The sequence below is a fragment of the Protopterus annectens genome, chromosome 1.part2 (genome assembly GCF_019279795.1).
Source record: "Protopterus annectens isolate FY-2018-M chromosome 1.part2, PAN1.0, whole genome shotgun sequence".
NCBI lineage: Eukaryota > Metazoa > Chordata > Ceratodontiformes > Protopteridae > Protopterus > Protopterus annectens.
The window spans coordinates 729752384-729776375 of NC_056727.1; the positions used below are offsets into that span (position 1 = coordinate 729752384).

Genomic DNA, 23992 nt, shown 5'->3' on the forward strand with positions numbered 1-23992 from the left:
ATGTTTCTTGTTAAAAAAAAATAAATAAAAAAGTGGATACCAATGCTAATGTCCTGGCCTGGAAGAAAAAAAGACTGATGTGTGTTCTTTGTTACCTGTGCCACAAAGGTGAGATTTTTGTTCATGTGTCTGTGCTTTTCCTTGATGGAATCCTACTCTACCATCAAGGAAAGGCATATCTACAGGATGGAGTTCAGCTACATCCCAAAGGGATCTGTTGATTTTTACTATTTGTTAAATGTGGTAAAGGGTTACACTTCAAATGCTCTCTTAAAAGAAAAGGTTGTTTGCTATTATTTTCTTATTCAAAATGGTATAATATGTGAGCTAAAAGTAAGGGCTTCTGTTGAAAATTATGCAATGCAAGAAAAGGGTTTACTATTGAAAATGCGAACGGCACTTGGGCGACAGTCGGATAGTCGAACGTATAAGGTCGTAAACACGGATGTCGTAGACAAAATAATCAATCTAGGAACGGTTTTAACATGGGTCGAGGTAGGGAAGATGTTTGTAGTAGGGAATAATACTGAACACCTACCTCGATCCATGTTAAAACCGTTCCTAGATTGATTATTTTGTCTTCGACATCCTTGTTTACGACCTTATATGTTCGACTATCCGACTGTCGCCCAAGTGCCATTCGCATTTTCAATAGTAAACCCAAGAAAAGTCTCATTTAAAAACTAAGACCCATCATTAAGATCTGGACATTACAGTTTCGGCTCCCACTGAAAATTATATAATGTAACAAGTCTCATTAGAAAACTATGAACCATTGTTAAGATCTGGACTTTAAAGTTATATTTGCATGCTTGGCAATTACATAACTTAATTCACAACTACTTACCCACACTAATCCAGCATAATTAGGTCTGGAATCCAAAGTGACATAACAGCCTACTGCCTGCCCATTAATATGAATTCTGTAAACACGGCTGTGCATGTTTAGTCTTTCATGTTCAAAAGCAATTTTTAAAATAATTTTATTTGTAAACTGCTGTGAAAGAAACCGTTGGTTTTCTCATAAAAAAAGTGTTCACATACAAAGGTTGTTTCGCACCTTTAGCCATTATCTTTAACAGTAGTCAGCCTTTACCACAAAGCAGCAGCAGGAAGCAATAAGAACTTTAAAATATTAAAACACCTCATTCCACTGTCTCTTTTTGGTCAAATGTAGCATTTTACACATGCAAAAGCTCTTTGTCCTTCCCACTGCTGTTCTGTGGTAGTCAATTTCTGTGTTGCAACTTTTAAAGATGTAAAACACTTAGCGCTCCTACACTTTCTTTTAACAACTATAGTACATGGAAGCATGTTTGATTTCTTCTACTAGTGTAGTACAGGGATGCAAGTTAACCCATGCACTAAAAGAATTATGACTGTTTTTTTTTCCACACCTAACCTTGTTTATTATGTAATCTTGACTTGCAAGTCAAAATTTATTTAATCAGCTTTGCTCTCAAGATGAATTTCTTGATGTCCATGTCTCAAACACATAACAAGCCAGTTACGATTGGAGACCCTTAGGACAAACCACTGGGCGTTTTCTACTGAAAAAACTTTCAGAAAGTAAATAATGTAGAGGTAGCAGACACTGACGGAAAAGACAAAAGTTTCTGTGCCTGTGGAATGTGGGTTGCAACAGAATTATTTGGACCTCAAGAGGCAAATCAATGTGTATGGGCTGACACAGAAATTTGTTTCAGAGACTGGGTTATGTTAGGTATCATTCTTGTCTATGTTGAGTTTTAATGAAGTAAAATACACCACCCCAAGTAAAATATCCAGTTAAAATAAAGTTTTAGGATTAAAGACTTCAGCACAATGGCTGCAACAATATTTCATGAATAGTCCAAACACAGCAGGCATTATTCACACATCTGAGTTTTACAGTCCTCTGAATCTGAACAGAACATCTATGTGACTGTTAGAATGCTCATGCAAATCTCCAACATCAGCTGGCATTCCTTGCCTGATGAAGTCATACCCTTTTACGGGATATAAATCCCAGTATTTGGACTCCCCAGAACCTAAGCAATGTAGTTCCCTAAGTGGTCTGCCTTGGACTTGAGTACAAGTGATCCCTTGGTGCAGCCAAGTACAGTAATTTCTTGAATGGTCTACTTAACCAGTATTAGAACCCCCCCCCCCTTTGTATTCAAATGTTGTATATTTTCTTGTATATTTTGCTTGATTTCGATATGAATAAATAAAACTGTGTTTTAAAAAAAAAAAAAAAAGAACCCCCTTATAAGTATTGAAACTTAAGCAGTGGCATTGCTGGTTCAATTGATTTACATCTTGTTGCATTTAACTAGTGGTACTGGAGGCTTTCTGCTGGAAGAATGTGTGTCTGTGCACTGCTCAGAGATGCTAGATGGTATGCTCTATGGGCTACTTTTAAATAGTAGCATGGGCAAAGTACTGACATCTATCCCCCATGAGGGACTGATATAAAAAAGAATATTGTGGAGAGGCATTACAAGCTGAAGGATTCACAGTTACGCAGCTTGCCAGAGTGGATTGATTCATTGATGTATGATCTGGAAAGCAAAACAGAAAAAGTGCATGCCAGATGTTTATGACACAAAACACAAAACTGCATATTCTGTGCAGTTTCACAAACTTAATGGATTTTTATGAAGAGAGTAACATTCACTACCATGGAAAGACAAGTTTTTCAGCTACCTGAAAAAGTGAATGAAAGGCTCACCCAAACTCTGCTACAGTTTGCTGTGAGGGAAGGGTTAGTTTGCTTTTTATTTGTTGTATTTTCTATTACTTTATTGTCTTTTTCTATTTTGTATACTTGTGATTTGTTTCTTTACACTGTATTTTACTTGTATTCTGCTTTTAACTGCATATCAAAACATGAAAAAAGAACACAGCTCTGTCTCTTGTGGGTCAGACAGAAATTAGAACAGCTCAATTAAGGAGTCACACATAAGTTACAACATAGGTTCATAGGTGTATACTAGGCTCATGGCCCTGGAGCTTTTACAAGCCTAGCCCATAGGTTTACCCTGGGATCATGCCACCCAACCTTAGTTCCTAGTGCCTCTGTCGAGTAGAGCCACTGGAATGATCCCTGGGGTGAATTTTCCTTTTCCCATCCACTCATCAAGAGTTCTCTTGAAGAGGGCCAGTGAGGTGCTCTGGTTGACACGTATGGGATGTCTATTCCATAGCATGAGAACTGAAGATGGTGAGTGAAAGGAAAACTGCTCTTACAACTGGTAAAACCTCACGATAGTTTATTGAACAATTCCACAAGACTGGTTAAGCGCTTTCGACTGGTGATCAGTCTTCATCAGAACAAACAACACATATCATCCCAAAGTATTTATACACATCCTAAATCACCTTAATTGATGTTTAACTAATTAAAATCCTGCCAAAAAGTTTAAAGCCATATTACACATTTACTATAATACACTGTAAGTAAACCAACCTTAAATCAAGATGTGACTTTCAAATACACATGTAATATAATAATATATACAATAGTAATATATGCAGTAATATATACGGTGGGTAAAACCTCTTGGTGTAACTGTAAATATCCGTATAACTATCTAATAAAAAATCTGGGGATGTCAGTACACCCGACCGTAGGTTTCCGGAAGTGTTACAAGACACGGACGGTGTCTTTGACAACATATCTGCTACAAATGTCAATGTGGACTCACCCGAACATGGTAAAACAGTTAACAACAGGGCTTTGGATTTAGCCCATACCGACGAGGATTTTTTATTAAGCGAACGCCATGACTATATGGAGCATGACTTCACTTTCGACTACAGCATGTGCAAAAAACGGATGGATAAACAGTATGGTGGTGCCCGCCCGAAAGTCATCTCGGACATTAGCAGCCGCAGTAGGAAGGTTCATGATAACAAAGGTACTGTCTTTTATAATTCGGAGAAGGGCCGTAAAAGCCAAAATATCCAACATTATGACATACACAATTCTGATAACATAGGTGGCAGAAAGAAGACAAAAGAACATGTATTCAATGGCGATTCCTTGTTTGAACATTTTTTGAGGGATGACCATGATTATTTTGACATGGACATTAGGCATGGTTATGGCTTGAAACAAGATATAGATAATACATTCCCATTAAAGGAATATATCATAGAGTATGGCAAAAAACTATTGGCATATAAATATGCCAAAATAGATTGCAGTTATTTATCCAAGTGTGTGATGCTGAAAATTGTGCCGAAAGGCTTAAGATTTTTTAAATTACCTTTAGGGATAAAATTAACATCTGTGGTTGAAAAGAGTTTAACCAATTATTTGAAGGATTTGGATATGAGTACATGAAATTATTGATAAAGCACTTAGAGGAAAAACAAAATATATTAGCTGATGATTTAGAACAAATGAATGGTAATATTTTACAACACAAGGATTTTGATGGTTTAAATGATTTGTACATGAAACAGTTTTCCCTTGCTGACAATAATGCTCACAATATAGTGGACAGGAAAAATAAGAAAATTCAACGTGACATTGAGGCCCACAAAATGATAGAGCGTACATATGGCCCAACCATAAGGACATAGATTCACACAATAAACAACCTACAAGAAGAAGTGAATTTAGGAAATCACATAAAGAAGAAAATTTTCAGGGGGGGAGATTCTACCCAGCTTGGAGGGTTCCCAACCAATGGCACAAGAAATAGATAGGGACGACAAGTATACACATACACACACTCATGTCACACAGGACGATATCCCCTCAACGAGACAATTGGATTACCCTAGTGACCTGGGGACACAAGCGAGTATTTGTAGTGAAGCTGCAGACAATGACAAAAGCCTAGTATCGTTGTACACGATGGATTCAAGGTGTACAATTATACCTCTGTAGAGGTAGACAATATAAGTGCCCAAATGCTAAGCAAAGGGATGAAGTTTATTCCCATGTGTGGATGGAACTTAATCGATTGTATTAAGGAAGTGAAAAAATACACCAGGAGACTCAATCTGGCTTTAACATTTGATAATAAGATGGAATCTAATTTAGCAGTCAGGGATACAGCTGTATCAGTGTGCAAGAAAAAGAGTACGTATATACCCGCATCCAATCCCCATGTGCACAATTACGAACAATTGGTTTGCAGTGACATATACTGGACATATCACAACATGAAAAAACAGGTCCACAAACATCCAGACAACTTAACAAGTAAAGAAAGGAATTGTTTGTCGGAATTCATGAACAATAGAAACATCAGGATCATGAAACCCGACAAAGGAGGCGGGGCAGTTATCTTCTCTTCAGAAGATTATAACCAGGAAATACTCAGTATTCTTCATCATTCAGGAAACTATGAACATATTTCATTGAATCAGGTCAATATAGGCCATCAACGTATAGATCTTATAATAGAAGAATTTCTCATTGACAACAGGATATCAAATGATACATATATTTTTGTGAAAGAGGATCATCCAGTTCTAGCCAAAATGGTTGGTATTCCGAAGTTACATAAATCCATTGACCAACCACCCTTTCGACCGATTGTATCTGGTTCCAGATCAAAAACCTACAGGTTAGGGAAACTTATAGACAATTGGGTAAAGAAGGTTTACGACAACATCCCCCACATTATCAAAGACTCGTGGAGGTTCTTGGGTACCATCACCAAAGACTTGTGGGAAACTAATTTGATCTATCTTACAGTGGATGTAGTTGACCTCTTTTCCAGTATCCCTAAGACTGAAGGACTGGAATTTTTTGAAAAGAGTCTGACTAGATACACCGATTTTTCCTGGGAGAAAATCAGCATCATTTGTGACATGATGTCACTGGTGTTAGATCACAACTATATCTCCTTTCAAGGTGAATTTTTCAGGCAGACAAAGGGAGTGGCGATGGGAGCATCATGTGCTCCCATCTTTGCAAATTTGGTCATGGCCGAATGGGAATCGGTGTATGTGTTCAACAGCCCTTTCTACAAAGATATCATAACATACATTAGATATTTGGATGACATTTTTATTCTATGGAAGGCCTCTGAGGATAGGTTACTAGAATTTATGGAGTACCTAAACAAGACAGTCAATTCTTGAAATTCACTTATGAATACAGTTACCATGAAATATCATTTTTGGACGTAGCATTGAGTCATAACAATCAAGGGTTCATCTCTAGGGTGCATAGGAAACCCACTTTTTCCAGTGATTACGTCCATTATAGTAGTAACCATCCCCCCCATGTATTTCAGAATGTCATAAAAGGCCAATGTGTACGCGTAGCAAGAATGTCTTCTAACAAAATAATCTTGGAAAAGGAGCTTAATACCATCAAAGAAATGTTTTTGAGTAGAGCTTACCCTGAAAAGATGGTCTTGGAGGTCATCAGTTATGTGTACAATGAATGGGGTAATAAATATCCACCCCTATTAGGTGCGTATCAGATGGACAAAAAAGTAGGAATTTGTAGTGAAACATCAGGAAGAGTTTGTGTCCTTATGTACACCCCGACCACACATATTATAAAGGAAATATTGAAAGGCATTGGTCAACACTTAGAGTATTGGACAAGGAAGAGCTATTGGGTAGTAAACCAAGATGTGTATATAAAACTGCCCCAAATATAAAAAGGCTATTAGAAAAAGCCGATAATAAGGCAGAAAGATCAAAGCATGGATCACATAAGGGTACAGTTAAATGCGGGAACTGAAAACAGTGTAAATACATTAATTCTAACATGACTATTCAACTTAATGATTTGTGTCATACTACTATAAAAAGCAAATGTGGTAACTGTAGAACAAAACATGTGGTCTATCTGGCAGTCTGTAAACTATGCAACGCCCATTACATAGGCAAGACAGAGAGACAGCTGAACAGACGCATTTACGAACATGCGTACAAAATAGGGAAACAAGATACCAAAAATGCATTGTACAGACACATATTGGATAAAGGTGAGGAACATGGTTTTTTGTTTTCCATTGTAGAACAGATAGATGTTCGCCCATTTGGGGGTGACTGGAAAATGAAATTAGCCGCTATGAAGTAAATGGCAAATCCTAACGGATTCCACGAGACCACCTGGTCTCAATGATTTTATAAGTATAAAACCTTTTTTTAGCTTTAGAGTAAATTTCAACTCTTAGGTTTGTTACTGGGATTTTTAACTTTATCACACAAGTGAAGTGCATATATTTATATATATTATTATTATTTTTTATTAGATTTTTTATTAGATAGTTATACGGATATTTACAGTTACACCAAGAGGTTTTACCCAATCGTATATATTACTGCATATATTACTATTGTATATATTATTATATTACATGTGTATTTGAAAGTCACATCTTGATTTAAGGTTGGTTTACTTACAGTGTATTATAGTAAATGTGTAATATGGCTTTAAACTTTTGGCGATTTTAATTAGTTAAACATCAATTAAGGTGATTTAGGATGTGTATAAATACTTTGGGATGATATGTGTTGTTTGTTCTGATGAAGACTGATCACCAGTCGAAAGCGCTTAACCAGTCGTGTGGAATTGTTCAATAAACTATCGTGAGGTTTTACCAGTTGTAAGAGCAGTTTTCCTTTCACTCACCATCTTCAGTTCTTGTGTTGTTGGCTTTCCCAGTTTGTATTCCATAGCATGGGCAGTCTCTGGGTTATGAACCTGTCCCTCCAGCATGTTCTGTTGATTGTGGTAATGAGGTTGAGGTCTCTGGAACGTGTGGTGCGAAGGGATTGGGATTTCTTTAGATGGAGCATTTCTAACAGAACTGGGTCAGACATGGCTTTGTAAGTCAAGCAGAGATTGCCTCTAAGTAGGCGATATGAGAAAGAGAATAGTTGGAGTTTTTTTTAGTCTCTCCATATAGGACAAGTGTTTAAGGCCTAGGATCCTCTTTGTGAGGTACTTTTGTGGCCTCTCCAGTTGTTGCAGGTGTCTAGTGAGGTACATACCAACTGGGTCATTGTACTCGATGACTGGCCTAATAAGGGAAGAGTACAGGGAGACAATGACCTCTTTCTTCCTGAACGCAAAAACCTTAGTAATGAGATTTGCCACACAGAAGGACTTTCTGACCACAGTGGCAATGTGGTGGTCAAAAGAGAGGTTGCGGTCAACCTATGTTCCCAGATCTCTTATAACGCCTTCTGTGTTCAGTGGACTACCATCAATGTGATAATTCAAAGGAACTGGGTTTTTCCCAAAGGAGATGAAGACACATTTTTTGGCATTGAGCTTAAGGCCATGGTTCTGACACCAGTCGTTGGTCTCATTGAGGCATTTATGTAGGATGTCAGCATCACTTGGGGAGTTAATAATAGCTCCCAACTTGCAATCATCTGAAAACTTTGTCAACCAGAGTTCCTTTGTGTTGGCCTGGACTTCAGAGAAGTAGATACCAAACAGGAGAGGACCCAGGACCGAACCCTGTGGAACTCCACTTGTGACTGGTCGGCAGTCGGACTTGGAGTCAGCTACTTTCACACTGTGGATTCTATATGTGAGCCAGTTTGCAACCCACTTAGTGATAGTTGATGCCTAGCTTAGTAAGTTTTTTTATGATTCCTGAGTGGGGAATGGTATCAAAGGCCTTAGCCATATCAAGGTAGGCTATATGAACCACCTTACCTTCATCCACAGCTCTGGTGACTAACTCAAAGAAGTCAACCAAGTTGAGCAGGCATGATCTACCCTTCACAAAACCAAACTGTGTAGGATCCAGAGTTTGGAGATTCCTTATATCCTTGTTTATTAGGTCCATGATGATGCGTTCCATAGCTTTACATATCAGACTCATCAGACTAATGGGGCAGTAGTTCCCAGGGTCTGTAGTCGCTCCTCCTTTGTGGAGAGGGGTGACTGTAGCAGTGCACCATTCGGTAGAAACAAAGCCTGATGTGAGGCTGTGATCGAACAGGCCACACAGGTGAAGTGTCAGTTCACTCTGTAGTTCATGTAGAACACAGCCAGGGATACTGTCAGGTCCCATTTCTTGGCCTTGTTTTAACCTGTGCAGCAGTAATACTGGGTGCCTGGCAATCTACTGGTACTGTGATTGGTCCTTTGGGGGAGAGAGAGGGGTAAAGTTAGCACTGAATCTGTTCGCCAGTATATTTGCAATATCTGTTGGCTCAGTATAGGAGATACCATTGTGCAGTAGCTCAGAGCAAATATGGGTATTGCCATGGAGATTCTTTACATAACTATAGAAGGCCCTGTGGTTGTCTTTATTATCTGCTGCAATTCTGTTTTCATAGCTAGCTTTAGAGAATTTGATGAGGGATCTCAACCTTTTGCTGAGGCTGAAAAGGGAGTTTTTCCAGTCTTGGGACTTCACCTTATTCCGCATCAGTTTCCTCCTTCTGTTGTAGAGTTTGTTTATGGCTGGGAATCACCAGATTGGTTTCCTCTTTTTTTTTTTTTTGAGGACAGCATCTTAGTTCTATTGGGTATGGCGAGATCCATGCATTTGTGTACGTGTTTGTACAGTGCATTGGTGTATGATATGGTGGTCATGCAACTATTCTCCATTTGCATGAGTGCCATGAAGTTAGTCACCTCTGTTTTTAGGAGCCCAAAGTTAGCTTTGGTAAAGGTTTTCATGGTGGTTACCTTTGTTGGGGGGTGTGAGGGATGTGGATTTTCAAGGTGATTAGCTTGTGATCGGACCTAACCAGGGAGGAGTTGACTATTGGAGTAGAGCAACGATCGCCCATGTTAGTAATGACCAGGTCAAGGATGTTGCTACCTCTATTGGGGGTTAGAACAAGTTGGTCCAGGTCATTGGAATTAATGAATTTCAGAAAGCGTTGGGCAAGTGTATTGGTACATAAAAACTTTTGCCAGTTAACGGAGGGGTAGTCGAAGTTGCCCGGTATGAGAGTGTTAGGTTGGACCCTAATATTCTCCAGAGTACTCAGGAATGTGGAGTATGAATCTTGGGACATGGTTGGGGACCTATAGCAGGCTATGACCTGAAATCGCTGTCTTACCCAATGTTAGCTGCACCTGAAATATCTCAGATGCATTATGTTGGGCTACCAGTCTGGAGGTGTGGGAATCCTTTATGAATATGGAAACACCACCGCCTTTGGAGCTTCGGTCCAAATACTGGGGCTGAAAGGGGTGGAATGAGTTGTAGCCTGGTAGTGCAGGGGTGCTTTCTGCTGCCTTGAACCAGGTTTCTGTTACAGCACAAATGTCGATGTTCTCCATTTTAGGTAGTACTTCGAGCAAGTGCATTTCGAGATTTAGACTTCTATCGTTGAGCAGCATAACCCTCAAATTGCATTTGTTTGTAGCTGTTATGGTGGTAATTTGGTCTTTGGAACACTGCCTAAAAAAGGCATTATGGGGGGGCAACAGCCTTGGCCAGTATCCGGAACCCCCAGGGGTGACAGATGCAGGACATCTCTGGCAAAGCATCGAGGTCTGTCAATCATGTCATCCCCAGGCAGACACTGGATTCCCTTAGAATGACACCAGAAACTTAGCCAATTGTTGAAATTAATCACTTCCTGCTTGTACTGTGGTATCATTCTGGGTGATTGTAGGATGCTGTTCAGGGCTAGGGTCATACCCGCCTGGGCTACATAATCCGAGAGCTCCTCCATGTCTCTTTTCATGTAGTCCAAGGAAGTATATCTCAGGTCATTCACACCCACATGTACAATAACAGAGTCATACTTGTACCTGTTGTTGAGGGACATGAGTCCGTGTGTTATGTGGCGGATCCTGGTGCCTGAGAGGCAGCTGACTGTTACTTTCTCCTTATTCAACAAGCATGCAAAATCTGAAGGTAATGCTACTCAATGCTAGTAATCTAAACCTCAAAATGCACTCTCTCGAGGCACTCCTAAAAATGGAGAACATCGATATCTGTGCAGTTGAGACCTGGTTCAAGGCTCCAGAGAGCACCCCTACAATACCAGGCTACAACTCTTACCTCACTTTTCGGACACCAAACCAGGACCGAAATACTAAAGGTGGAGGAATGTCCATATTCACCCAAGGATATTCACAACACCAGGCTAGTTGCCCAACACAATGTGTCTGAAATTCTCCAGGTGCAACTAACACTAGGTAAGACTGCAATCCAAATTGTAGCTTGTTACAGATCCCCACCATGCCCCAAGATTCTCACTACACCTTTCCAAACATACTGGAAAATATTAAGATACAAACACCCTAATACTGGGTGATTTCAACTACACTGCCATTAAACGGGAAAACTACTCGTGTACCAACACCTTTGCCCAACGGTTCTTGGAATTCATAAATTCCAACGCCCTGGATCAACTAATCCTTAGTCCCACCAGGGGCTCCAATATCCTAGACCTGGTCATTACCAACATGGGAAATTGATGCTCCACACCTATGGTCACCCTCTCGTTGGTCAGGTCTGACCATAAGCTAATCACCCTTGACATCATTATCCCACTCCTACCCCCCAGTAAGGAAACCTCTGTAAAAAACTTCTTCAACGCCAGCTTCATGCTACTCAAGTCAAAAGTGACAAACTTCATGACACCCATGCAGACGGGAACTTAATGTTCGACTGCTGAATCCTACACTAAGACACTGTACGAGCACATCCACTTGTGCATGAATCGTGCCATCCCCAATAGAACCAAGATGCTCTCCTCCAAAAAAAGGAAGTCAATCTAGTGGTCCTTTGCCATAAACAAACTTTACAACAAAAGGAAGAAACTGTTGCAGAAAAGAGGAAAATCCCAGGATGCGAAAAACTCCCTTACCAGCCTCAGTAAAAAGCTGAGATCCCTCATAAAATCCTCCAAAGCTAGTTATGAAAATAAAATTGCCAAAGATTCCAAAGACAACCACAATGCATTCTATAGTTATGTCAAAAATCTAAATGGCAATGCTCAGATCTGCTCTGAGCTACGACAGAATGGCATTAAATATACTGATCCCAAGGATATTGCCAATATCCTGGCAGATCGATTCAGTGCAAACTTCACCCCCCTCTCACCCCCTAAAGGGCCCATGTCAATACCGAAAGATTGCCAAATTCCGGTAATAACAGCCACACAGGAAAATAATGCACTCTCCAAAGCTAAAAATACAGCATCCATGGGACCAGACGGCATCCCAGGCTGTGTATTACATGAACTACAAAATGAACTGGAACCTCATCTAAGTGTCATGTTTAATCATAGCCTCACCTCAGGCTTTGTGCCCACTGAGTGGCGCACAGCTACAGTTATCCCACTCCACAAGGGGGGATTCATCTTGGATCCTGGGAACTACTGCCCAATCAGTCTGATGAGCCTGATCTGCACGGCCATGGAAAGTATTATCATGGAACTTATAAACAAAGACATTGGCAACCATCAAACACTGGACCCCACACAGTTTGGGTTCGTGAAGGGCTGATCTTGTCTCCTGAACCTGATTGATTTGTTCAAATCAGTCTCCAGAGCCATGGACAAGGTTAAGTGGTCCACACAGCCTATATGGACCTCGCCAAGGCCTTCAACACCATCCCCCACTCTGGAATCATAGATAAACTTACTAAGCTGGGCATTAATCCCTACGTCACTCGATGCGTTGCCAACTGGCTTACTGACAGAATCCACAGTGTAAAACTAGCCGACTCCAAATCCAGCTCCCGACAAGTGACAAGTGGAGAACCTCAGGGTTCAGTCCTGGGACCGCTCTTGTTTGGCATCTACTTCTCTGAAGTACAGGCCAACACTAAGAGACTCTGGCTAACAAAGTTCGCAGATGACTGCAAACTGGGGGCCATTACTGAATCCCCAAATGATGTGGATATTCTACAAAAGGGCCTTACAGAAACAGATGCTTGGTGCCAGAGCCATGGGCTCAAGCTCAATGCCAAGAAATGTATAGTTATACTCTAAGGGAAAAAACATGTACCTGTGAATTACCACATAGGTGGCAGTACACTAAACACTGAAAGTGTGATAAGAAATTTAGGGGCACAGGTGGACAGTGGTCTCACCTTCGATAACCACGTCGCCACAACAGTCAAGAAATCCTTCTATGTGGTACTCCTCATCACTAACAGCTTTTCATCCAGAAAAAAATAGGTCATTGTCCCACTGTACGCATCCCTCATTAGACCCATTATAGAATACAATGCCCTGTTTGGTATGTACCTCTCAAGACATCTGCAACAACTGGAAAGGCCGCAGAAATACCTCACTAAAAGAATCACAGGCCTAAAGCAGATGCCCTATGCTGACCGTCTAAAAAAACTCCACTTACATTCTGTCGCATATCGTCTACTCAGAGGCGATCTCTGCTTAACATATAAGGCCATGTCAAACCCAGAGCTGTTGGACATGCTACACTTAAAGAAATCCCAATCCCTCAGAGACAACCACTCCAGGGATCTAAACCTTGTCATCACAATGAACAAAACATGCTGGAGGGATAGGTTCCTGACCCAGAGACTCCCCAGACTCTGGAATATACTGCCCATACATGTCAAGCAGAGTGCCTCTTTGGCCCTCTTCAAAAGGAACCTTGATGATTGGATGGGAGATAGGAAATTCACCTCAGGGATCATGTCAATCACCCTGCTAGACAGGGGTCCAGGGAAGTAAATACTGTGGGAAGAAATAGCCAGGGAATTGTTATGGCTAGGCTTGTATAGGCTCTAGGGCAGATAGCCTAGTACCAACCTATGAACCTAGTGAGTGGAACATCAGTGTGCCTCACCATCGAGTCACCTATGACGAGTGTGTTGGGCATGCTGTTTTGCCTCAGGGGCTTTGGTTGAGTGGCACACTGTTTAGGAGAGTTATGTGTCTCGTGATTAGTGTTGCGTTGTGGTGGTCAAGTGCGTTTCTGCCTTTCAGGTCTCATCTGCTTGGTTAGACTTTTGAGAGCCTCCACGAGGGTGGGTGTGTGGTTTGTGCTTTTATGTGAAGACAATGCTGGTGTGTGTTCTGGAGGGCTGTGTGTTCCATGTGGCGTGGTGCAAGTGTTGACCTTCTCCTCTTGACCAGTTATTCCAGTCTTGGCTGGAGAGTGCATGGCTTCCAATTTAGATATATAAGTGCATCTATCCGCAAGTCTGAGTGTTGGGAGGTAAGAGGAGAGGGTTATCAATGTACATGAGGCAGTTGCTACACTGCCTCAGGATGCCCAAGTTCACCAGGTTAATAGAGGAAAGCACAGGGAACTGATCTTTAGACATGCCTGGATGGGTGGGCATTAGTAAGTACTGGAGCTGTTTCCTTGTAGAACGTATAGTGCTGGTAGCACTTTTGTGTACTACAATAACTGCTACAAGAAGTCTGGTAAAGTGCTAAACTAACAAGCTAGTAAAAGTGCAGGAGAGGAGAGAACTAGCAGATCTAAGGGAAAAAATTGAAGAACAGACTTTGGCACTTCTCAAAAGCTTACAAACAGTCCTATATACAACAAATCTGTATCTGGACTAGATTAGTTACAGGAAAGGTGGGAAATGAGCGCAGATGTGGGCTTTTAAACCAGAAAGTTGAAAGAGATGGAAAAAACTGCCCAAACGACCAATAAGATGCAATGTCTGGGCCAGGGAAGTACAGTTGTATATACTTACCATAAATGTAGATGTTCGAGTGTATTCACTGTTGCAGTCATTACATTTGGGTAATCTGCTGGCAGGTTGCCCTCAGTCGGCCTGATTAACAGAGAGATGGAGAAACTGCCGAAATGGTCACTAAGCTACAATTTCTGGGCCAAAAAGCACTCCTCTTGTGGTAGATAGGCTACCTAGTGCTTACCACTCCCACTGATAAGCTAGAAGGCTTCCTCCAACACAGGAAGGCTTGGGGGGGCTCAGAAGCTTACCAACCTTCCTGGATGCAGCAACTCTGTATCTGGACTAGATTAGTTACAGGAAAGGTGGGAAACAAGCACAAATGCAGGCTTTTAAACCAGAAAGTTAAAAGAGATGGAAAAAACTGCCCAAACGACCAATAAGATGCAATGTCTGGGCCAGGAAAGTACAGTTGTATATACTTACCATAAATGTAGATGTTCGAGTGTATTCACTGTTGCAGTCATTACATTTGGGTAATCTGCTGGCAGGTTGCCCTCAGTCGGCCTGATTAACAAAATCTTGGGTCCTGCGTCGATTGCTGTCCCTTCTTCCATGACGTCAGGTCGTCAGGGGTATAAAACATACAGCCAACACCATTACATCAGTTTTTCTTGCCCCAGATGTCAGGCGCCCCCTAAAGGGGAGCAAATAAACACAAAAACACAAAAGTATACCTCCAATCAAAAGCAAATACACCAAAAAGGCTTTTAAGCATAGTAAAGGAAAGTAGAGGTATAGCCAGAAAAAAACTAGGGGGCTGGAGGGAGGGTAACCAGGACTACAACAGTGAATACACCCGAACATCTACATTTATGGTAAGTGTACACAACTGTACTATGTTCTTCATGTTTCATTGTTGCAGTCATTACATTTGGGTAGATTCCCAAAGCTATGGTTGGGAGGAGGAGTTTATACAGCATTAGGGCCAGCTATAAGGTCCTGCAAGACAGCAGTGGCAAAGCCAGCTCTGGATTTAGAGAAAATTGGTAAATGATAATGCTTGGTGAAAGTATGTACAGACCTCCAGGTAGCAGCTTCTAGGATATCCCTGGTAGGGACACCTGCAGAAGTAGATGCAGCCCTGGTGGAGTGAGATCTGATCCCCTGGGGGATAAGTTTTCCATGGTGCTTATAGCAGAAATGAATGCAATGGCTTATCCATTTAGAGATGGTTTGTTTTGAAATAGCCTTCCCCTCTGCCCCTGCAGCAAATGCTACCAGCCATTGTTCAGATTTTCTTCGAGATTTAGTCCTGTCCAAGTAGAATCTAAGTTGTCTGTGCACATCCAAGGAATGCAGAATCCGTTCTCCTTTGTTCTGTGGATTGGGAAAGAAGGTTGGCAAATGAATGGATTGATTAAGAGCCAGACTGAAAACCACCTTGGGCATGAAGGATGGATTGGTCCTGAGAGATACCCTGTCCGCATGAAAGATGATGAAAGGCTCCACTGCCATAAGGGCCTGTAATTCAGATATCCTTCTAGCTGAAGTGATTGCCAAAAGGAAGGCTGTTTTCCAAGAAAGAGATTTTAAGTCTGCGGTAGCAGCTGGCTCGAAATGAGGTAGAGTGAGTTTCTCCAAAACAAAGTTAAGGTCCCAGGCAGAGGTAGGAGCTCTCCTGGGTGGTCTCAAGTTTTTTGTCCCTCTGAGATACTGCTTGAGCAGAGGATGAGAAAAGAGGGGTGGTTCTGTGTTACAGTGAGCTGAAATAGCTGAGGTATGAATCTCAGTTAAGTATTGCAAAATCTGAGGTAAATTGGGCGCTGCTGTGCTCATCCCTAAAGACTGGTTCCAGTCACTGAATCTTTTCCATTTGTCAGCATAAGATTTTCTAGTACTAGGTCTCCTTGCCTCCAAGATGACATCCATGACAGGTTTGTTGAGGGATGACAAGGATGAATTTAATTGATTAGCCAGGCTGCAAGGTTCAATGTTGGCAGCTGAGGGTGCAGAATTTGGTTCTCCTGCTGAGACAGCAGGGAAGGGGTCTGAGGCAGGTGCCATGGAGATATTTGAGACACACTGCGCAGGAGGTGGTACCAGTGTTGGCGCGACCAGTCTGGAGCAATCAAAATCATCCTTGGTTTGTCCTGTTTGACTTTTAGTAGAACTTTGGAGAGCAGAGGTAGAGGGGGAAAGGCGTAAACTGATAGGTTTTTCCAGCTGAAGGACAAAGCATTCACTTCCCAGGCTTGTTTGTGGTGAGTCCTTGTGCAAAACTTGTCCAACTGGTAGTTCTGGGGGGAGGCAAATAGATCTATGTCTGGGCTCCCCCATTCGCGTGTCAACATGTTGAAAATCTGTGGTTCCAGTTTCCACTTGTGTGGGTCCATGATGTTTCTGCTTAGTCCGTCTGCCAGTGTATTCAATTTTCCTGGCAGGAATTGAGCTTGTAGATGCACTTGGTAGCTCAAGGCTGTGTTCCACAATGCCATGGTTAGTCTGCAGAGGGGGTAGGAATGTGTACTACATAACCGTGTTGTTGTCCGTCTTTACCATTAGTTGTCCTGGAAGAATGTAGTCCTTGAAGGCTGTCAGAGCATTCTGTACAGCTAACACTTCTTTTGATTGATATGTAGGTGCATTTGATTTGGGTTCCATTTGCCCTGAATGCACTTCCCTGCCAGGTGAGCCCCCCCAAGCATAGTCTGATGCATCTGTAGTTAGGGTTTGGGCGGCAGGGGGTAGTGTGAATGGTAGTCCCTTGTTTTTGTGGCAGGCTTCTGCCCACCATAGGAACTCCAGGCATAGGCAAGGTATGATAGGAATCATGGTTTCCAGGCTGTGACAATGTTGACTCCATATACTTTTTAAATACCACTGTAGTTTCCTCATATGTAGTCTTGCATATGGAATTAGAAGAATGCAGGAGGCCATGAATCCCAGGGCTTGCAGTATTTGTCTTGCAGATAGCAGGGTTTTTGTGGCCACTTGTTTGAAGTAAGTTACCAAATGAGTTTGCTTCTCTGGCGTGAGGAAAGCCATCTGGGCAGTTGTATTCAAGCTTGCACCCAGGAATGCAATCTGTTGACAGGGTACCAGTTGTGATTTCTTTTCATTTATGGTGTACCTGAAACAAGTTACAACACTTTTTACAAACGCCAGATGATTTAGAAGTATGCCTTGGTTTTCTGCCTGAATTAGACAATCGTCCAGGTATGGATATATTTGAATATTTATTTGCCTGCAAAATGCAATAACTGGAGTCAGGCACTTTGTGAATACCCTGGGCGCAGTAGACAAGTCAAAGGGCAATGCAGAGAACTGATAATGCAAGTAGCCTGCTTTGAAGCGTAGGTATCTTCTGCAAGATTCCCTAATTGGGATGTGCAGGTATGCTTCTTTTAAATCTAGAGTTGCCAACCAGGCGTCTTTGCTTAGCATAGGAAGCAACTGGTGAAGAGTCAGCATCTTGAATTTTGGAATCTCCAGAAAGGTGTTTAGAGTAGACAGGTCCAGGATTGGACACCATGATTTGTCTTTTCTGGGTACCAGAAAAAGCCTGGAATAGCAACCTTGTCCCTTTTCCTCTTCTGGTACCAGTTGAATAGCCTCCATGCTTAAGAGGGAAAGTACTTGTTTTTGAGCCTCTGCCCACTGATTTGGGGGCAGGTCTGGCCACCCGTTTGGTGTTGGCAACGTGTGGAAATGAAATCTGTATCCCTGGGACATTATATTTAAAACCCATTTGTCCTGGGTTATGAGTTCCCAGTTCTTTGCATGAAGAGCAATCTTTCCTCCCAAAGGGGCGGTTAAAAGACAAGTGCTTGATAATTTTAAAAGGAAGTCATTGAGACTGTTTAGTATAGGGGAGTGTCTTGTTATTTCCAGATTTGGAAGTGGAGGCCCCTCACTGCTTAGTTCTGAGAGTCCCCTGGGACTGAAACCTGGGGTTTTTGCTGTGTCTGGGTTTGGCTTGAGAGGGTTCGGAAGGGGCTGGAAAGGACCAATTCTTAGTAGGCCAGTGCCTACTAAATCTTGGAAATTGTACTTGTAAGAAATCTTTAACAGTTTGCATAGATTTAGCTTTATCTTCCATCTTTTTTAGAACTTCTTAAGCTTTATTGCCAAACAGGCGGTCCTGATTTAAAGGAGCATCCAACAATTTAGCTTTAACATGATCAGGCAGAGATTGCTCCGTAAGCCAAGCATGCCTTCTAAGCACAGACTCAGTGACAGCAGCCCAGCAGGAGGCCTCTAAAGAATCAAAACCACATTGCAAAGTATGTTTTCCAACTTGTTCAGCAGAATGCATTAAATCCTGTAAATCTTTATTTTCCACACAGTCAGAAATCAACATCATTTTCTGTTTAAGCAGTCCAATAATATGCTGTTGATATTTTAACATATGAAATTGGCAGTTTAAAGCTCTGATTGCCAAGGTTGCAAAAGTATAAACCTTTTTACCCCATCTATCCAGCGCCCTGGCATCTCTATCAGAAAAGGTAGGATTTTTAGCAGTAGAAGCTTTAATGCCCTTGGGTCCCTGAGAAATGGTTTCTGGATCTGCAACAGGATTTTTGAAAAGGAACTTGTGGGACTCAGGAACCCTCTAGTATCTGTTAGGTTTACTAGGAGCCGGAGGCAGGGAATCAGGGGACAAACTGGATTCCGAGAACACATCATCAACAATGTCTAATACAGGAGGTATAGCCAAAGGCCTATGCTGAGGTAGAAGAAGGAAATCACAAAGCCTCTTTTTTAAATCAGAAAATTCCTGGCTTTCCCAATGGAAATGCTCCTTTAAAGTATGTACAGTTTCCCCAAAAGAAAAATCCTCAGGAGGTGAAGCAGAGGGAATGGAATCCTCTGCATCAGAATCCTCATAAGTAGGTATGGACAAATCCAGGTCATTAGAAGAGTCAGAAGAAACAGAATCCTGATCAGAAGATTCATAATCAAGCTCAGCCCTAGGCCTCTTGGGGGGGGGGGGGTTGACTACCCCTGATTAGAGTAATTAGATCTTCAGCCATTTTTATCAATTGTTTTTCAGGCATAGGGGCCTGAACATGTGGCCTGGGCATCAGTTTTTTAGACATGGATCGAGATTTAGGCCTTAGTAATGAAAGCAGTGTCGATTTAATATGCAAGTCTGTAGGCCTGAATACACCCTCAGAAGCCGGTGCCTGCACAGTGGCTCCAGACCCATCCAAAGTAGAGACATCCGTGGGTTCCATAGGTGAAGCATCTCGCGGCATACCGGACTCCGAATGGGTCTCAGTAGAGGCCTGCGAATCAGAAGTAGCAGGTAATCAGGGGCTGTGAAAGCACCTCACTGAGTACCGGCAAACTGGCGACTGGCTTAGGAGAAGCGTCGTCGGCAGTTTTGGACCTCGGCGGCCTGTCTCTGTCTTTATTTTTGCGTTTTTTCAGAATTCCGGTAGTCGGATGGCTAACCGAAGACATTTCTGGACAATTAAATCGAGAACCGAAATATTTAGAGGTAAAAATGTACAGACGACGGATAGTGCGCTGATTAGATAAAGCACAAAACGGACAGCAAGGTAAGTCGTGGTCAGGGCCTAGGCAAGGAATACAGTACAAATGAAAATCTTTATGAGGTATTTGCTTTCCAAAAGTAATGCAATTATTAACCTTTATTGACATCGGTAAGGAGCAAGAAAAAGTTTCCCCAACGGGGTACTTAGCTTTAAGTTGAAGACTTTGGTTCTGAAACTCGAAAATGAAAATTTCAGGAGTCGGCTGACTGGCACTTGTGAACTGCTTCTGCTTCGGGCAGCGCACGGCAAGAAAGACTGATGTAATGGTGTCGGCTGCATGTTTTATACCCCTGACGCCCTGACGTCATGGAAGAAGGGACAGCAACCGACGCAGGACCCAAGACTTTGTTAATCAGGCCGACTGAGGGCAACCTGCCAGCAGATTACTCAAATGTAATGACTGCAACAGTGAAACACAAAGAACATCCACTCCTCTTGTGATAGATGGGCTACCTATTACTTACCACTCCCCACTGACAAGCTAGAAGGCGTCCCTCCAACACAGAAAGGCTTGGGGGCTCAGAAGCTTACACACAGTCCTGGATAGAGCAAATCTGTACCTGGACTAGGCTAGTTACAGGAAAGGTGGGAAACAAGCGCAAACACAGTCTTTTAAACCAGAAAGTTGAAAGAGATGGAAAACTATCCAAACGGTCAATAAACTACAATTTCTGGGCCAGAAACCACTCCTCTTGTGGTAGTCTACCTAGCGCTTAACACTCCCACTGATAAGCTAGAAGGCTTCCTCCAACACAGAAGGCTTGAGGGGCTCAGAAGCTTACCAACAGTCCTGGATGCAGCAACTCTGTATCTGGACTAGACTAGTTACAGGGAAGGTGGGAAACAAGCGCAAATAAGGGCTTTTAAACCAGAAAGTTGAAAGAGATGGAAAAAACTGCCCAAACGGCCAATAAGATACAATGTCTGAGCCAGGAACCACTCCTCTTGTGATTGATAGGCTACCTATTACTTACCACTCCCACTGAAAAGCTAGAAGGCTTCCCTCCAACACAGAAAGGCTTGGGGGCTCAGAAGCTTACACACAGTCCTGGATACAGCAAATCTGTACCTGGACTAGGCTTGTTACAGGAAAGACGGGAAACAAGAGCAAATGCAGTCTTTTAAACCAGAAAGATGAAAGAGATGGAAAACTACCCAAACGGACAATAAACTACAATTTCTGGGCCAGAAACCACTCCTCTTGTGGTAGATAGGCTACCTAGTGCTTACCATTCCCACTGATAAGCTAGAAGACTTCCTTCCAACACAGAAAGGCTTGGGGGGCTCAGAAGCTTACTAACAGTCCTGGATACAGCAAATCTGTATCTGGACTAGACTAGTTACAGAAAAGGCAGGAAACAAGCATTGCGGGCTTTTAAACCAGAAAGTTGAAATAGATGGAAAAACTGCCCAAATAGTCAATAAACTACAATTTATGGGCCAAAAACCACTCCTCTTGTGGTAGATAGGCTACCTAGTACTTATCACTCCCACTGATAAGCTAGAAGGCTTCCTTCCGACACAGAAAGGCTTGGGGGGCTCAGAAGCTTACCAACAGTTCTGGATACAGCAAGTCTGTATCTGGACTAGACTAGTTACAGGAAAGACAGCAAACATGCTTAGAATTTTTTTTTTTTTTTTTTACAGAAAAGCAGATAAAGCAGCAGTAAATACAATTCGAATGCAGTGCAGATTAGCACACGAGTGTGTAGCAATATTACGGCAAACAGTTTAAATAAATGCAATTAAATTAACAAATGACTAAAAACAAATGCAGAAGGCTGTAAATTAGAAGGCTACTAACAAGCACTAATAAGTGCAGAGTAAGGGCAACTGAACAGATAGCACGCAGAACAGCAAATTAAGACACTTACACTAAGAACAGCTGAATAAAGTGTGTGTGTGTGTGTATGTGTGTGTGTGTGTGTGTGTGTGTGTGTGTGTGTGTGTGTATATATATATATATATATATATATATATATTTTTTTTTTTTTTAATTTATTTTTTGAGGGAGGGAACAGGGCAGGATTAAGAGGCTAGAGGGATTGTCCTTCCCAAATGCTCTCTTTGTACACAGTGGATACAGCTGAAGAGAACTAGGAGTGCCTGAAATCAGAATACGGCCTCATTGCACTCAGTTGAGTGAGCAAATGAAATGGGCCCAGAAGGAGTATACAAATACAAATTTACAAGAGGGTCAGGCAATTTCAAAGCCACTAAGATTAACACCAAAACAAGAACAGGTCAGTTAAGTTTAATCATCTGTGAACTGAAGGGTTGGAGCTATGAACTAAACCTTCTACTTAAGGGGTAAAATAAAACATTTCAGAGCTTTACTGGAAAGGTTCAGCCAGACTCTGCTACAGTTTGCTGTGAGGGAAAGGTTAGTTTGCTTTTTATTTGCTGTATTTTGTATTACTTTATTGCCTTTTTCTATTTTGTATACTGTGATTTGTTTTCTTTATACTGTGCTTTACTTGTATTCTGCTTTTAACAACATATTAAAACTTGAAAAGAGACCACAGCTATGACTCTTGTGAGTCATACAGAAATTACAACAGGTCAACTAAGGAGTTACACATAAGTTACAACAGGTCAGTTAATCATCTGTGAACTGAGGGGGCGGATCTATGAATTACACCTTCCATTTAAGGGGTAAACACAACATTTCAGAGCTTCACTGGAAAGGCTCACCCAGACCCTGCTACAGTTTGCTGTGAGGGAAAGGTTAGTTTGCTTTTATTTGTTGTATTTTGTATTACTTTATTGCCTTTTTCTATTTTGTACACTGTGATTTGTTTTCTTTACACTGTGTTTTACTTGTATTCTGCTTTTAACTGCATATTAAAACTTGAGAAGAGACCAACAGCTCTGACTCTTGTGAGTCAGACAGAAATTAGAACAGGTCAATTAAGGAGACACATATACATTACAACAGGTCAGTTAATGTTAATCATCTGTGAACTGAGGGGTGGAGCTAGGAACTAAGCCTTCTAATTAAGGGGTAAAATAAAACATTTCAGACCTTTACTGGAAAGGCTCACCCAGACTCTGCTACAGTTTGTTGTGAGGGAAAGGTTAGTTTGCTTTTTATGTGTTGTATTTTGTATAACTTTATTGCCTTTTTCTATTTTGTATCCTGTGATTTGTTTTCTTTACATTGTGTTTTACTTGTATTCTGCTTTTAACTGCATATTAAAACTTGAAGAGAGACCACAACTTTGTCTCTTGTGAGTCAGACAGAAATTTTTTTCCACCCTGCCACCCAGTTGCCGTTGTGTTCTTAAACATCACGGTCTTCTAGTTGCCTGTCCCTTATGTTAATTTGACTATACATCTTATTTCCTCTCTGCTTTTACTGGCTGGTGTGAGTAAGCACAAAAATTTACATTTTGTGAAATCACTCCCCTTCAACTATTTAAATTTATTGGCCATCCTACTGTATTCCATAGTACCAAAATACAAAAGTGACCACCCCCTTTGAATATATCTTGCTGTTTTAAAAATAGTGACTCTCCACTAAAACTTTTTTAGACAAGTAAAACTTAATTTACCTACTTTCACATCTAACCCATCTAGTGCACACTGCAGTGTTTAGAATAAACCATTTTTTTTATCTTACCTTTAAGCATATATTGCAAGACCACCAGTTGAGATCCCACATTCTGCCTCACACTAGTCATCTTGGGATCAGTGCTTCTGTTTTCTCCTGGTGAGAGGAGTGCAGTTACATTATTTCCTGGAGTGCGCTGATCACCAGAAAGCTTAATAACTCCTTTATAGGTGACAGCTTGGAATCTGTGCTTATATTCTGATCCTGGTGAGAGTAGGAGCAGAGTGCACTGATTCCAGACTCTTTCTGGTTGGAGAGCTATGGTCTGTGCTTAACGTACCTGATTGGTCTGGTTG

General features: G+C 41.6%; 1 protein-coding gene across 2 annotated transcripts in view; it reads right to left on the bottom strand.

The window, feature by feature from the left end:
• Positions 1–23992, bottom strand: part of NVL (nuclear VCP like) — a 1985423-nt gene that overhangs the window by 308604 nt on the left and 1652827 nt on the right. The gene's annotated exons all lie outside the window — the stretch shown is intronic.